Source organism: Sorex fumeus, unplaced genomic scaffold, assembly GCF_029834395.1.
Source record: "Sorex fumeus unplaced genomic scaffold, SorFum_2.1 ptg000125l, whole genome shotgun sequence".
Classification (NCBI taxonomy): domain Eukaryota; kingdom Metazoa; phylum Chordata; class Mammalia; order Eulipotyphla; family Soricidae; genus Sorex; species Sorex fumeus.
Window position 1 is genome coordinate 397,380 of NW_026606182.1, and position 17,373 is coordinate 414,752.

Here is a 17,373-nt window from a genome sequence, read left to right on the forward strand (position 1 = left end):
ATTTTATGCTTGGATCTTCACTGTCATCGAAGTTGTTCATCAATTTGCTCGAGCAGGCCCAGTAATGTCTCCCTTTTGAGACTTGTTACTGTGTTTGGCATATTGAATACATCAAAGGTAGCTTGCCAGGCTCTCCGTGCTGGCGAGATACTCTCGGTAGCTTGCCGGGGTCTTCGAGAAGGGTAGAGGAATCAAACTCGGGTCGGCCGTGTTGGCCATTTGGATCTTATTGGGGTAATAATCATGTGACAGATTTTATGACAAGCCTTAAGTAAGCCGCTAGAGAGGTTGTGCGGGTGGGTTTGTGCATGGACGGAGGGATCATCTATGAACGGCTGCATAGATAAGTGGGTGGGATCGTTGGGTAGAGGGGCAGAGAGATGAATTCATGGACCCATGGGCAGAGGAGGAGGAGGAAGATAGTGGCAGATGCCCGCCCCCTGAACCGAGACCGAGAAGCTGGTAGCCGCTGCGGAACTGCTGTGACGAGTCACCCAGTGAGTGAGGGCGGGCAGGAGTTTCCTGTCCCAGCAGGCGCTGCTGGGATCCGTGAGCAGCTGCTTACGACACCCCAAAACCTAAGCATGGAATGGGGGCTCTGTGGGGCTGGCTGGGCTCCAGGGAGCAGACCCTGGCCCCCACCTCCCACATACCCACTCGCCCCTTGCCGGGTGCAGCATCTGAATCCATGGCTTCGAAGGGGTGCTGAGCTGGGGAGGCTGGCACAGATGCCCCCCGAGTCTGCCCCTGGGGACTGCTGGGATCTGGGGAGAGAAAGGAGACGCTCTGTTCATCCCAGGCTCTGTAGAGGGGGGTGCTGAGACCGCCCCTTCCCACCTCCCTCCTTCACCTGCGCCCAGTACCAAAGCACCGCAAGGGGTCTCCTGCATTCAGCTGATGGGAGAGAGGTGCCCCTCCCCCTCCCCTCTCTCTGGCCCTCTCTCACCCTGTCTCCCCTTCTCCTGCACTGGTTTTTTGCATCATTCCCCCCAGCGCCGGACTGGCCCGCTGGGGTGTTGCAGGGACTGGCCAGGGTGTGTCTGTCCCCATTTCACCCTTCCCAGGGGCCAGTGGACCCCCCTGGTGTCCTGCTCATCCTACTGTCAGTATCTTACACACCCGGCCGCAGGGGGCCTCGGGGCGCCTTTTGCACGCAGCAAACGCTCCGCCACTCGGCGACAGTGAGTGACTTTGTCTTCCCTTGCGGGACTTGGTTTATGCACTCGTCTCCCCCAGTCTGGGGGACTGGCCAGGCCCTGCTGCCCGCGGGCCTGAACTGGGCCTGCAGAATGTGTGTAGTTACGGGGAAACTGCATGGGGTCCGAGCGGTTCAGCACCCCCTGCAGGCAGACTAGGGACAGTCTCCGCAGGCACCTGGGGTGGGCAGTGCTCACGGAGCTGAGCCTCTTCCTCTCTGCAGTGACATGGGACCACAGCGGCCTCATCCCTCAGGACTGAGAGGGTGCGTATGTGTATGCGTGTGTGCACACGGGTGTGTCTGTGTGCGCCTTGCATGCCTGTGTGCGTGTGCATGTGTGTGTGCAAGAAGCACATGTGTATGTGTGCATCTGTGTCTGCGTGTGCGTGAGTACATATGCGTCTGTATGCAGGGGTGTGCGTGTGTGTGCATGTGTCTGTGTGTGTGCGTGTGTCTCTGTGTGTGCATGCGTGCCTGTCTGAGCATATGCATGTTGAGTGTGTGCATGTCTGTGTGGTGTGTTTGTGTGTGCATGTGTGCATGTGTGTGCGAGTGTGCACACACATGTCTGAGTGTATGTCTGTGTGTGCTCCTGTGTGTGCATGTGTGTGTGCGTGCATAGGTATGTGCGTGTGAGTGTGTGCATGTCTCTCTGTGTGTGCATGTGTGCATATGTGTGTGTCTGAGCATGTGCATGTCTGAGTGTGTGCATGTCTGTGGAGTGTCCGTGTGTGTGCATGTGTGTATGTGTGTGTGAGTGTGCACACACATGTCTGAGTGTATGTGCATATATCTGTGTGTGTTCCTGTGTGTGCATGTGTGTGTGTGTGAGTGTCTACATGTCTCTGTGTGTGTGCATGTGTGCATATGTGTGTGTCTGAGTGTGTGCATGTCTGTGTGGTGTGCGTGTGTGTGCATGTGTGTATATGGTGCAAGTGTGCGCACATGTCTGAGTGCATGTGCGTATGTCTGTGTGTGTTCCTGTGTGCATGTGTGTGCGTGCGTATGTATATGCATGTCGGTGTCTGTATGTCTGTATGTGAATGTGTGCATATGTGTGTGTCTGAGTGTGTGCATGTCTGTGTGTGTGCCTGTGTGTGTGTGCATGTGTGTGTGTTTGCTTCCTGGGGCTGGAGAGATAATGTAGAGGGTCGGGCACTTAGCTTGCATGTGGCTGACCAAGTCTGCTGCCCCAACCCCCTGAGGCTGACAGCCACTAAGGGACCCCGGGCAAAGAGTCAGGAGTAGCCCCTGAGCACCACGGGGTGCCCCCAAACCTCACCCTTACCCCAAAAGGGCTGAGTCTGCGTCTCGTGTGTTGCGTGCCCTCTGGACCCCCGTGCCCCGGTGGTCCCCACAGGCCCTGGGTCCCCAGGACCCCAGGTAGTGTTTCCGATGAGGGGTCAGGCCCCGCCCTGCTGTCCTGCTGTCCCTGGGCTCTGGGCAGATCCAGATGGCTGAGCGGTTCCCCCGCCCCCAGGCGGCGGGACAGGAAGGCCTGTGAGCGTTCCCAGGCTGTCTGGAATATTCCTCAGCCCAGCTGGGCCGCTCCCGCCTGCCTTTCCCAGACCCCACGGCCCCGGGGGTGACCAGGACACAGGGACTGCGTCCTGCAGGCCACTTCGGCCATTGAGCTCACTCTGACCCGGCCACGGGGGGGGGGGGGCTACCCTGAGCACTGAGCCAGGAGTCGTCCCTGAGGGTGACCGCTCAACCAAACAACCTGGAGGCAAGAGCGAAAGGACAGCAGGGAGGGTGTCTGTCCAACCCCCAGCAGCCCCTAGGGTCCCCTGAGTGATTCCTGAGTGCAGAGCCGGGAATAAGCTGGTGTGACCCCAAAGACAAGAATAAAGTTCAAGCCTCATAAACAGAGGGACACCGAGGCCTGGGCGGGGGGGGGGGGGGACAGAGGCCCTGAAGAGTGGAGGGTGTCCCACAGGAGGGGGCCAGCTGGGGGACTCCAGGTCTCAGACCCTCCCCTGAGGCCAGGGTTTGCAGCGGGTGGTCTCAGCGCTGGGAGCTGATGGTCAGAGCAAGCAGCCGGGATGCGCCCGGGACGTGGCGCCTTGCATCTGAGGAGATGGTGGGGCCTGGGGCTCACAGCTCCTTCCTGGGTGCTCGCTGTCCCTGCAGGAGAAAAGAGCTTGGGCGGCAGGGACAGAGAGAGAGAGAGAGAGAGAGAGAGAGAGAGAGAGAGACAGACAGACAGACAGACAGACAGACAGAGACAGAGAGACAGAGACAGAGAAAGAAGAGAGAGACAGAGACAGAGACAAACAGAGAGAGACAGAGATAGAAACAGAGACAGAGATAGAGATAGAGGAGAGACAAACAGAGACAGACAGAGACAGACAGAAGAGAGAGAGACACACAGAGAGAAAGGGACAGAGACAGAGGAGAGACAGAGAGAGGTAGTGAGACAGAGACAGAGGAGAGACAAAGACAGAGACAGAAGAGACAGAGAGAGACAGAGATAGTGAGAAAGAGACAGAGAAGAGACAGAAAGACAGAGAAATGAGAGACAGTGATAGAGGAAAGAGAGAGATAGAGACGGAGAGGAGAGAGAGACACAGAGAGAGATAGAGACAGACAGAGAGAGGAAAGAGAGACAGAGACAGAGACAGGGGAGAAACAGAGATAGAGAGGAGAGAGAGAGACAGAGACGGGGGGGAAGGGAGAGCTGGAGGGGTCGTCTCTGAGGGGTGGAGAGGGCCCTGCACGTTCAGTGGTGGGGGCTAGTGGACACGGTGCTTCTGCCCCAGCGGCTGCCGTGAACCGTCATTCCCAGCTTGGTCGTTCAAAGCGTCCCAGCAGGGCAGACCAGAAGCCTCAAGCGGGCATCGCAGGCCAGAGCAGTGGGGGCTGGGGGCCTCCTCCTGGAGGGCGGGGAGAATGTTCCAGAGAGGACTCCCCCACTGCGGACCCTGCCCCGGCTTCCCCGACGCTCTGCCCAGCTCGGGAAACCCAGGAGAAAGTCCCCTGGGAAGAGCCTTGACTTCCTCTGTCCATCCGCTGCCGAGCACAGCTGCTCCGGGCCGGGGCTGCGGCTTCCTATTATAATTCAGCCCCAGGCTGGAGAGAGCACATGGGTGGGGGGGGGGGGGCTCGCTCCCTTGGCCTTGTGTCTCCCTGCCCAGAGCAGTACCAGGAGGGATCCCTGAGCACAGAGCCAGGAGTAAGTCCTGAGCACTGCTGGCTGTGGCCCCAAACTAAAAAGTAATGGTGTGTGTGTGGGGGGGGGGGGGGCTGGAGCAATAGCACAGCAGGGTGGGCGTTTGCCTTGCATGCGTATGACCCGGGTTCAATTCCCAGCATCCCATAGGGTCCCCTGAGCACCGCCAGGAGCAATTCCTGAGTGCAGAGCCAGAAGGAATCCCTGTGCATTGCCAGGTGTGACCGAAGAAAGAAAGCAAAAAAAAAAAAGGTGATTATTATTTTTTTTGTTTTTTTTTGGGGGGGACCATATGGGATGCTGGGATTTGAACCTGGGTTGGCCGCCTGCAAGGCAAACACCCTACCTGCTGTGCTATTGCTCCAGCCCCAATAATGGTAATTATAATAGCACTCGCTGATTAAGGACTGACTCTGTGCTCAGCATTGAATAGTGAATAAATAAAAAAAAATTGGGGGGGGTGGCATTGGTGGTAAAAATGTGCTCAGGGCTTCCTCCCGGCACTGCTCAGGGGGTCTGGGTGGGTGCTCAGAAGCATCCATGGGAAGTGCCCTCACCACAGGGGTTCCTCCTTGCTCTGCACTCAGGAATTACTCCTGGTGGTGCTCGGGGGACCCTATGGGATGCTGGGAATCGAACCCGGGTCGGCTGCGTGCAAAGCAAATGCCCTCCCTGCTGTGCTATCGCTCCAGCCTCTGGGAGCAGTTTCTAACCCAGGTAAGGTAAAGGGACCCGGCCCTCCTCCCGGCCAGGAGAACCGACGGAGCAATGTGCAGTCACTGGGCACACAGCTGGAGGGGGCGTTGGCAGGACTCGCACACTGGCCCCTGCCGGGTTCCCAAGCCCTCAGTTTTCCATGACACTCTGAGCCCCGGGGTCACGTGCCGCAGCCCAGGGAGGGGACTGGTCTAAAGCAGGGACCTCTGGGCGTCCTGCCCGGGCCTGCTCCCCGGGGAGGGGACCCCACATCGTGCAGGGGGCGGGAGGGGCAGGGACGTGGGACCAGCCTCGTCTTCCTCCCTCCCACTGTCTCACAGTTGCAGAGCTGAGATTTTGGGTCCCAGGACCAGGCCAGCGTCACCAGCGAGAGACCCTGGCCGAGCTGACCCTGCACGGTCACTCCGGTCCCTGGCTACAACCTCCAAGGTCAAGTTTGCCGGACCCCCAGACCTCGGGGTGCAGGGGGAGGGAGGTGGGGGGCCTGGTGGGGGGTGTGTGGGGACCAAGAGGTGACCACCAGCGCCACCTGCTGGTGCCGCCCAGCTGCACCGCCTCCCGGGAGCTTCGAGGGAGATGATTTGCAGAACCCGGTTCCTTTCTGAAAGTGCTGGGCTGACCCCTGAGGACGGGAGTGGACGAAATGACACACAGCAGGGAGAGGGGGTCAGAGGGGGAGAGAGGGAGGCCAGAGGTCGGGGTAGCTCTGGGACTAGGGGGTCCCAGGCCATGGGGTGGGTCACAGAGACCCCCACAGCAAGAGGGTGCCTCCTCCCCCTGCCACCTGCCCTGGGAGGCCAGTAGGGGGTCAGAGCTGCTTCCTGAGACTGAGGAGTCCCCAAGGGGGTCATCAGGGGGGGAGGGATTGGCTGGAATGGCCTCATAGCGGAACCCTAGAAGTCTCAAGGTCAAGCACAGCTGGAGGAATTCCGTTATTTGGGGAGAAAACCCCACAAGGCTAAGGTTGCACTTTTTTTCTTTTTTGCTTTTTCGGTCACACCCAGTGATGCTCAGGGGTTCCTCCTGGCTCATGCACTCAGGAATTACTCCTGGCGGTGCTCGGGGGACCCTATGGGATGCTGGGAATCGAACCCGGGTCGCTGCGTGCAAGGCAAACGCCCTACCCTCTGTGCTATTGCTCCAGCCTAGAGGTTGCACCTTTTTAGGGGCGCGGTCCACACCTGGCGATGCTCAGGGCTCACTCCTGGTATTGCTCAGGGAACCATCTGGGGTGCTGGGGATGGAAGACAAGTGTCTAACACCCCCCTCTCCCACCCCTCTTTCTTTCTTTCCACCGCGGGAAGATCGCATTCGGGAACGCGGCAGACGGGGGTGGGGCTCGGCTGGGAACCACCAACACCTGGGCTGAACTCAGCCCTGCACGGCCAGGTGAGCCCAGGCGAGTCAGGCAGCTCAGACGCGCCCCCTGGTGGCCGCCGGCCACACTGCACGGCCGGGCCCCTTCTGTCCCCTCCGGGTCCAGTCTCCAGAGCCCAGCGCTGACCGTGCATGCGTGTCCAGCGAGGAGCCGCAGAGCTCCTGGCCGAGAAGTCTCTGCTTCTGCTTCCGTGGAGGGCAACTGGATGAAGTCCCCGTTTAACTCTGCCCAGCAGAATCGGGTTCTGGGTGGGGGGGTGGCGGGCGGGGGGGCGGAGATCTGGGGTCAGCTGGATGAGGGTCAGCCGGAAACCAGTCTCTGGATTGGAGCCATTGGGCTGAGGGCAGCGCCCAAAGGAAGACTAGGAACCCCCCGAGAAGACAGCGGCATCGGGGCCTGCGTATTTTTGGAGCAGTTTCTCTCTCTCTCTCTCTCTCTTTTTTTTTTTTTTTTTGTCACACCCGGCCATGCACAGGGGTTACTCCTGGCTCTGCACTCAGGAATCACTCCTGGCGGTGCTCGGGGACCCTATGGAATGCTGGGAATCGAACCCAGGTCAGCCGTGTGCAAGGCAAATGCCCTCCCCGCTGTGCTATCGCTCCGGCCCCTGGAAGTATTTTCTAACCCAGGTCCCGGGCTGAGCAGAGCCAGCAGGATGCGGGTATTCTGATGCCCGGGGCTTGCGGCCCTTAGGCTAAGGGGCCACCTGGTCCCAAGCACTGTATGACCTTGGACGATTCCTTAACTTCTTGGATCCTCCAAAATCAATCTAAGGGGCCAGAGCGATAGCACAGCGGGGAGGGCACTTGCCTTGCAGGTGGCCGACCTGGGTTCGATCCCGGCATCCCAGAGGGTCCCCTGAGCACCACCAGGAGTCATTCCTGAGTGCAGAGCCAGGAGGAAGCCCTGAGCATTGTCAGGTGTGATACCCAAACAAAACAAAATGATAAAAAAAAAAAAAAGTGGGGCTAGAGTGATAGCACAGCGGGTAGGGCCTTTGTCTTGCACAAGGCCAACCCGGGTTCGATTCCCAGCATCCCATAGGGTCCCCTGAGCACCGCCAAGGAGTAATTCCTGAGTGCATGAGCCAGGAGTAACCCCTGTGCATCGCCGGGTGTGATCCAAAAGGCCAAAAAAATAGTGGGGGCAACAGCAGTGGGTCCCTGAGAAAGAAGTCACGTGGCAAGACTTATGATCTTTGTTTTGGCTTGCTGGGTCTGAGTCTGAATTCACCGATGAGGAACGGAGGCGAACGCCCTCCTACTGGCCAGCCGGGGGGGTTCTTAAGATTCAGACCCAGGGGGTTGGAGTGATCAACAACGCGAGGGCATTTGCTTTGCACAAAACGCCTGACCCGGGTTCCGTCCCCGGCATCCCATAGGGTCCGCTGAGCCCCGCCCGGAGTGATTCCTGAGTGCAGAGCCAGAAGGAACCCCCTGAGCATCGTCGGGTGTGACCCCCGAACAAACACCTCCCCGCTGGAAATGAGCTGTGTCGGTGGGATGGGGAAAAGAAAGGAACGCTCCTGCCTGCCCCATAAATATGCCGCCTTCTTGGGGACCCCCTGTGGACCCCGGGCTAGTTGAAACGGGGGAAGTGGTGGCCTGGCTCGGCAGATGTCAAAAAACTTGTGCCACGTCACGCAGGCCAGGGAGGACCCCCTCCCCCGCCAGGCCCCCCATGGTCCCCTGAGAGCTTTCAGGCCTGGAGCCCAGGGACTAGAGATTTGAGATTTGGGGGGGGGGGGTGTGAAGGACCTTGGAGAGGTTGGACCATCCCAGGGAGGGACTCTGAGTGGGTGGTGAAGGAGTGAAAAATTCCACCCCAGGAGGCAGTCTGGTGCCCCTCTCTGCCCTCTCTCCGCCCCCTCTCCCCCCTCCCCCCCCGCCGTGGATCGGCCCTATGTCTTCCAGCCCACAGCCTGAACCTCGACTTGCTCTTCCAAACTCCCCACACCGGTGCCACCTGTCCCTCCACTAGTGCCCAGGACGTGAGTCGCACCAGCCCAGGCGGGCAGCAGACCAGGTGGCTGGGCCAGCTTCCGGTCAGCAGCGCTGCCCCAGCACGTCTCCGACAGCTGGACCTGGACCCTGTGTCCTTTGAGTCAGGGACACGCTAGTTCCCGACCAGCCAAGAGCAACAGAACGCCAGGCCCCTCGTCATCCCGTGTTCTTTTTTTTTTTTTAATTTTATGTTTGACAGTTTTTATTTTTTGCTTTTTCGGTCACACCCGGTGATGCTCAGGGGTTTCTCCTGTCTCATGCACTCAGGAATTACTCCTGGCAGTACTCAGGGGACCCTATGGGATGCTGGGAATTGAACCCGGGTTGGCCGCTTGCAAGGCAAACGCTCTCCCCGCTGTGCTATTGTTCCAGCCCCATCATCTCGTGTTCTTACCACAATTTGTTCCTCCACCCAAAAGAAATCCTGTTTGATTCGGTAATTTATTTTTGGTTTGGGGGCCATATCCCACGATGCTTGGGGCTTACTCCTGGCTCTGTGCTCAGGGATCCTTCCTGGCGGGGCTCAAGGAATGCCGGGGGATTGAACCCGGGTCAGCCATGTGTGCAAAGGAAGTGCCCTCCCCCTTGTACTAAATTTCTCCGGTTCAGAAATTCCAATTTTAGAAGGCAAAGCGTTTCCAGACTGCTCCCAGCCTGGTCCCTCCCCACACTGCTTTCCTTCTGCCTCTTCTGAAAAATCACTGATCTCAGGTCTGAGAGATGTGATAGCTGGGAGGATGCTTGCTGGCACACAGCCAACCCGGGTTCGAGCTCTGGCACCCCAGGGGATTCCCTGAGCTCGGCCAGGAGTAATTCCTGAGTGCAGAGTCAGGAGTAAGCCCTGAGCACCTCCAAGTGTGACCCAAAAGTCAAACACACACATACACATATACACTCACACATACACACATACACACACACACAAGGTAAAGGTAAAGGTAAAGGCCCTCCCGTTGATCGTCGATTTGCTCGAGCGGGCCCAGTAACGTCTCCATTGGAGACTTTGTTGTTACTGTGTTTGGCATATCAAATACTCTCGGTAGCTTGCCGGGCTCTCCGAGAGGGGCGGAGGAATCGAACTCGGGTCGGCCATGTTGGCCGCTTGTAAGGCTGATGCCCTACCCGCTGTGCTATCACAAAGAAATCATTGAGGGCTGGAGAGATAGCACAGCGGGTAGGGCGTTTGCCTTGCATGCAGCCCAACCTGGGTTCGATTCCCAGCATCCCATAGGGTCCTCCGAGCACCGCCAGGAGTAATTCCTGAGTGCATGAGTCAGGAGGAACCCTTGAGCATCGCCAGTTGTGACCCAAGAAGCAAAAAAAATAATAATAATAATAATAATAATAATTGATTTCAGGTCAGAAGGAGCACTGGATGAAGGGCACTGGCCTCAGAGGAGGCCGACCAGGATCAATCTCTGGCACCCTGCGGGCTCTCTGAGCACTGTTATGGGTGACCCCTGAGCACTGCCAGGTGTGGGCCATCTTCCCCACAAAATCACTGTGTTCACGGACGCCCAACTCACAGGTCGAGTTTCCCCGGGGCTGGGCGAAGAAACTGAGGCTCAGAGAGCAAAAGGGGATTTCTGACATCACTGGGCTGGTCCCTGCAGAGGGACCCAGAGGTGGCTCAGAGCCGGGGCGCGGGGTGGACCCCAGCAGGGGCTGCTCTGCTCCGGCCCCTCACTCATCCTCAGCCCGGACGGGGACCCCAGGTCCACCCTCTGGGCTCTCGGGGACTTGGGCTAAACCGGTCCCTGTCCCCGAGCCTCCCTCAGAGAAGACCCGACTGGCACAGCCTGACGACAGCATGACACCTAACAGAGGTCATCGTGGTTCCAATTCTGCCCCCAGCACCTTCCTGGGGCCGGGGGGGTGGGCCCGTGTCCAGCTCACAACCCTCCCAGTGCTCAAGAACTGTCCAGTCTCGGCCGATCGGGGCCCCAGAGGCCCGGGCGCTGTTTTCGCCGGGACAGTGAACCTGTGGTGGCTCTGTCTCAGCTTGGTGGCAGGACCGGGCAGCCCCCTCCCCGCTGTCCCCTGCCCCGGCCGAGAGTGCAGCTGCCCTGCTCCTGGCTCTGTGGCCCACAGTGGACAGGAACACCCCGTTCCCCCCTGCCGGCTCGTAAACGTTATTATTTTAAGCTCTTTGCTCAGCCGAGGGGATCTGCGCCAGGGCAGAGGGGGAGAGAGTGGGAGAGAGGACGATGGGGCCCGCGGAGATGGGGTGCAGAGACCCAGAGATCGCCCGAGAGACAGAGAGCACGGTGGAGAGGGCTGGAGACACAGAGTCCCGGGGCCAGGAGCTGGGTGCCCGAGACGCGAAAGGAATCCAGAGAGGGAAGATGGGGTGGGTGGAGCTCGGCGCTGCCCTGGGGAGCCTGCCTTGCACGTGGCTCACCCGGGCTGACCTCCCAGCCCCAGAAGCCTGCATGGTCCCCCAGAACTGCCTGAGTGTAGAGCCAGTAGTGAGTTGGGAGCATCGCAGGGTGTGGCCTCCCCCCCCAAAAAAAAAATTCCAAAAGAATGGGAAGAAGGAAGAGAAGGAGTGGGTGGGGAGGGGGGAGGAAGGGGTGGATGGGGAGGGGAAGGGAGGAGGAGGAGGAGGAGGAAGAGGAGGAGGAAGGAGGAGGAAGGAGAAGGAAGAGGAGGAGGAGGAGGAGGAGGAGGAAGAGGAGGATGAAAAGGAGGAGGAGAAAAAGGAGAAGGAGAAGGAGGAAGGAAGAAGAGGAGGAAGAAGGAGGAGGAGCAGGAGAAGGAGGAAGAAGAGGAGGAAGACGGGGAAGGAAGAGGAGGAAGGAGGAGGAGGAAGAGGTGGAGGAAGAGGAGAAAGAAGGAGGAGGAAAAGGAGGAGCAGGGAGAGGAGGAAGAAGGGGGAAGAGGAAGAGGAGAAGGAGGAAGAAGAGGAGGAAGAGGAGGAGGAGGAAGAGAAGGAGGAGGAGGAAGGAGGAGGAGGAGAAGGAGGGAGAAGAGGAGGAGGAAGAGGAGGAAGGAGAAGGAGGACGAGAGGAGGAGGAGGAAGAAGGAGGAGGAGGAGGAAGAAGAGGAGGAAGAGGAGGAGGAAAAGGAGAAGGAGGAAAGGGAGAAGGAGGAGGAAGGAGGAAGAAAAGGAAGGAGGAGAAGGAGGAGGAAGAAGAGGAGGAGGAAGAGGAGAAGGAAGAGGAGGAAGGAGAAAGAGAAAGAGGAGGAGGAGGAGAAGAAGGAGGAAGAAGAGGAAGAGGAGGAAGAGGAGGCGAAGAGGGTGAGGATGTGATGTCTGGAGCTGTGGCAGCCATTCTGTGTGTGACCTTGGTAGCAAGAGGCCTGATAGACAATTAACCCCAGAGCCACCGCAGGAGGAACCGCAGCCAGATTCCAGCGACCACCCCCGCCCCCTCCACTGAGGCAGCACGTGCAGCTGCTGTCTCTGAAAGCGCTCTCTCGGGAGCATGGGGTCTGTGATACAGACGTGCAAAGCAGGGGTTCATAGATATTTGTGAATGGCCGGTTGGGGGTGTCTGGCTGTGTGCAATTGCTTCTTCCTTCAGAGAATCCCAGAGTTTGCACTGAGAGGCAGTGGCCTCAGGTCCCCTGGGGGAGGCTCACCTCTGCCCCAGAGAGTCCCTGAGTGGCCTCACGTAGGCATTTCCCAGAAAGAGCGAGTGGCGTGACCTCAGCGGGGCCAACCCAGTAGCCTTTGGCACCTAGCTCCCAGCCCCGGCCCGAGGCCAGCCTGCCTGCCACGGTGCAGCTCGCGGGGATTGGGTCACTTGGCTTCACCCACGAGGCAGTGACACTTGCCGAGAGATGGCCACAGAACGTCCGTGCTCCGTGTCAGGGGGGCCCTGAGAGTGACAGAGACGGGGCCAGGGAGGCCCCCAGCAGACGCCAGCAGTTCTGGCCAAATCCCACAGCCGCCCCTTCTCCCCGGGGTGTTCTCACCACCCACCCACCCGCTTCCTCCTCTGGGGCCTAGGGGTGCTGGTCCCCAAGACATGGAAGCAGAGAGCTCTCCTCAGAACAGGTCTGCCTGGGACTCTTTCTCTGGGCCTATTCCCAATCTCTCCCCATGAACCCCCCACTCAGTTGCCCACCCACTCCCCAAAGCCCCGGCAGCTTGGCAGAAAAGCCCGATGATCCAGAATGTTCTGAATCCTCTACTCCTGTCTCCTTCCTACGGAGACACCCCTGCCTCCCTCCCAGACCTGCCCACCCCACCCTCGGGACAGCGAACCCCAGTTTCCTAACCCTACCCGTTCCCAGAAGGGCTGGGCGCTTTTGTCTGGGAACTCGTTTTATTTATTTAAGTTTGGGTTTGGGTTTGGGCTGGAGCGATAGCACAGCGGTAGGGCGTTTGCCTTGCACACAGCCAACATGGCCAACCCGAGTTCGGTTCCTCCACCCCTCGCGGAGAGGCCGGCAAGCTACTGAGAGTATCCTTCCTGCGTGGCAAAGCCTGGCAAGCTCCTGGTGATGTATTCGATATGCCAGACACAGTAACAACAAAATCTCACAATGGAGACGTTACTGGGCCCGCTCGAGCAAATCGATGAACAACGGGAGGACAGTGACAGTAACAGGTTTGGGTTTGGGAACCGCACCTGGCGATGTGCAGGCCTTACTCCTGGCTCTGTGCTCAGGGGTCACTTCTGGTGGGCTCAGGGGACCTTGTGGGGTGCTGGCGATGAGACTCGGGTTGGCCATGGGCAAGGCAAGCACCCTCCCTGCCATGCTATGGCTCCAGGCCCCATGTGGTAACTGTATATATATATATATTTTTATTGCTTTTTTGGGTCACACCCAGGGATGCTCAGGGGTTACTTCTGGCTCTGCACTCAGGAGCTACTCCTGGCGGTGCTTGGGGGACCCTATGGGATGCCGGGGATCGAACCTGGGTTGGCTGCATACAAGGCAAACGTTCTACCCCCTGTACTATTGCTCCAGTCCCTGTATTTTTTTTTATTATTTTTTAAATTTTTATTAGTGAAACACCATGAGGTACAGTTGTAGACCCACAAATTCTTGTGCCTGGGTTTCAATTATACAATGATCAAGTACCCATCCCTCCACCAGTGCCCATTTCCCACCACCACGGATCCCAGTATCCCTCCCACCCCCCATTCCCCCATTCCACCCTGCCTCTGTGGCAGGGCATTCCCTTTTGTCCTGTCGCTCCTTTTGGGTGTTGTGGTTTGCAAAAGAGGCAATGGGTGGCAATCATGTTTGGTCTATAGTCTACTCTCAGCACGCATCTGCCATCCTGGGAGGATCCTCCGAACACCCTTTATTTGGTGCTCCCTTCTCTATCTGAGTTTCCTTTCCCCCTAGCATGTGTGGCTGGCCTCCAAGCCATGGAGCAAACTTCCATTGGTCTGGGAGCACAGGACAGTGTGTGCGGGCGAGACAGACAGACAGACAGACAGATGGTGAAACAGGGACAGAAAGCAGCAGGAAGGAGACAGAGAGAGTTGGGGGGTTGGGGACCCAGGCGGTGGGGCTCCGAGCTCCAGAGGGACCCTAAAGGGCGCCCCAAGGCCACCTGGCCTGTCCCTGGCACGGGGCGCGGCTCCCGGAGATGGTGACGCCCATCCTGTCACTGGCTCTGCTCAGTCACCCGACACCTCTGGCTGAGCTAAAGGTTGGCCGTGTCCCTGGGGGCGCGCGGCTGTCTCCCGGCACTCTCTCCAGGCCTCCCGGATCACACACCCCACACACCCGTCCTGAGCACCCCACCCCCACCTCGCCAACACAGGCAAAGGCCGGGCGTGGGTGAGCGGAAATGAGCTGAAGCTGAGATCACACCCATGGCGGGTGTCTCACACACACACACGCACAGAGACATATACACAGATACACACTTATAGACACATACAGACACACACATACAGACACATGCACAGACACACACAGACATAAACACATACAGACTCACACACAGACACACTCAGGCACAGACACACACAGACATATGCACAGACACCCACAGAGACACGCACACAGACACACACAAACAGAGACACACACAGTACACACATAGACACAAAAAGACACACAAACAGACACACAAAGACAGACACACAGACAGAGACACACACAGACACACAGACAGAGACACACATACAGACATATACAAATACAGACACAGACACACACATACAGACACATGCACAGACACACACAGATATACACACAGACAGACACACACAGACAAACACACAGACAGACACACACATACGTAGAGACACATAGACATACAGACAGAGATACACATGCAGACACACACAGAGAGACACATACAAATACAGACACACACAGACACACTTGTACAGACATTCACAGACATATGCACAGACACACACAGAGACACATACAGAGACACACACAAACAGAGACACACAGATACACACACAGAGACATACAGACACACACATACATAGAGACACAGAGACACACAGACAGAGACACACACAGACAGAGACACACACAGACAGAGACACACACAGACACACAGACAGACACGATCACACACAGGAACACACGCAAACAGACACAGCACAGACACACCCCCATGCTCCTGCACACACACAGACATGCACACCCACCCCTGGACACGGCTGCGTGAGTCCAGGGTCCCTCGGGCCCGTCTGCTTCCTGCGTGGGCCCGTCTCCCATGTCCCGTCCTGGAAGTTGGGAAATGAGTGTCCCCCTGGTTGGTGGAGCCCTGATATACCATCCCAGAGATGCCTCCGGTGTCTGAGGAGGACCAGGTGGGGTGAGACATCACTGAGGACAGACAACAGCCACCTGAGTGCCACCTCCTCCACCCTCCTTGGGCCACAACTTGCAACAGAAGCCCCTTGGCACCAGACAAAACTTCAGGGAGGGGCTGGAGCGATAGCACAGCGGGGAGGGCGTTTGCCTTGCACACGGCTGACCTGGGTTCGATTCCCAGCATCCCATAGGGTCCCCTGAGCACGGCCACGAGTAATTCCTGAGTGCAGAGCCAGGAGGAAGCACTGAGCATTGCTGGGTGTGACACTCCCCCCCAAAAAATCAGGGAAATGTGGGATTGGGGGGTTTAGAGAGAATGTCATGGAGCTGGTATTGGCCCCCTGGCCACAGTGAAACCCCAAACCCAGATCCAGGGAGATTCGGGGGGCTGGGACAGAGATCTAAGTGACCCTCTCGAGCCCTCCCAGGCCTGAGCATCGCTGGGGATACACCCAGAGTGGAAAAGCAAATCAAGAAACATTTAGTTGAGTTCCAGGAAAAACAAAACAAAACGAAACAAAACAGAACAGAACAACACAAACCCCCATGCTTGCATTTCTGTGCATGTCAGGCGTGTGTGGCTGCTTCTCGGTGTTCTGAGCGCGACAAATCCCCTCTGCGAGGGACGTGGGGTGCATGACAAACAGCGGGGGGCCGCTCTCCCGCTAATCTCCTCGTTTGCTTTGGCGGCTGGGGGAGGGGGGTGGACAGGGACTTGACATCTCACCCACGTAGAGGAGACCCCCGGAGCACTCACCGCAGACAAACGTGCGTGCGTCTTGGCTGCAGCTCAGATCTAAATGCTCCCCTGCACCCGCCCCTGGGGAGGGGGGACCCTCCCGCCTCAGCCTTCCTTCTCGGAGCATCAGGATGAATCCCAAAGCCCAGAGCTTCAGGGAGGGGGCTTCCCGGCAGGGGGGGGCGTAGGTAGGGCAGGTGTGCTGGCACCGAGCACTGCAGGGCCCCAGGCCCTGGCTTGGGCCCTTCCCCTCGGAGACCCGCCCCCCCCCCAACCCGAGGTTTCTGGGACCCGGAGGCGGTCGCCCGGGTTCTGGCGCTGTCAGGGCCCTCACCGGGTCACTCAGGTCACCAGACCTTCCTCTAATGCCCCTTCCCGGCTGTGGCGGTCACAGGCTCTGCTGGGGAACTGCAGCCACGACCTTGAGGCTGGTGTTGCAATCAGGCTTTGGGGATTCTGGGCTGAGGGGCCTGGCGGACCCCGGTTCCATCTCCAGCATCCTGTCCCTGGTGGTCCCTGAGCCCGCCAGAGGGATTCCTGAGCCAGGAGCTCGGAGGAAGCCTGGGCGCTGCAGGGCGTGACCCCAACAGCAACAACACCACACCCAGGAAGAGAAGGGGTCGGTCCCCTCCCCGGAAGGCTTAACCCTGCGTGTCTGTGGGGCTGAGTCCCTGCCTTCTGGCTCAAGCTCCTGCTCACACACACAACACACACACACACACACACACATACACACAGCACCACACACATACCACACACACCACCACCATACACACACCCACATACACCACCACACACAAACACCACCACCACCATACACACATACACACACACCACCACCGTACACACACAGAAGGCACCACACACACACCACACACACACAACACTACCACCATACACACACCACACCATACCACACACAGACACACACAAAACATACACACCACACATATACCACACACACCCCACCATACACCACACACCACACACACCACCAAACACACATACACACAGCACCACACACACCACACACACACACCACCATACACACACCACACACCACACCCACCACACCCACCTCACCCACCACACACAAACACACAAAACACACACCACACGTATACCACACACACCCCACCATACACCACACACCGCCACACACCACCACACACACCACACACACCACCATACACACAGCACCACAACACAGCACCACACATACACCAGACACACTACACACACACCACCATACACATATACACACAACACACACTACACACACCACACACAGACACACACAAAACACACATACCACACATATACCACACACATACCCCACCACACACCACACACACCACAACACACACACCACCATACACACATACACACAGCACACACACAGCACCACACCACACA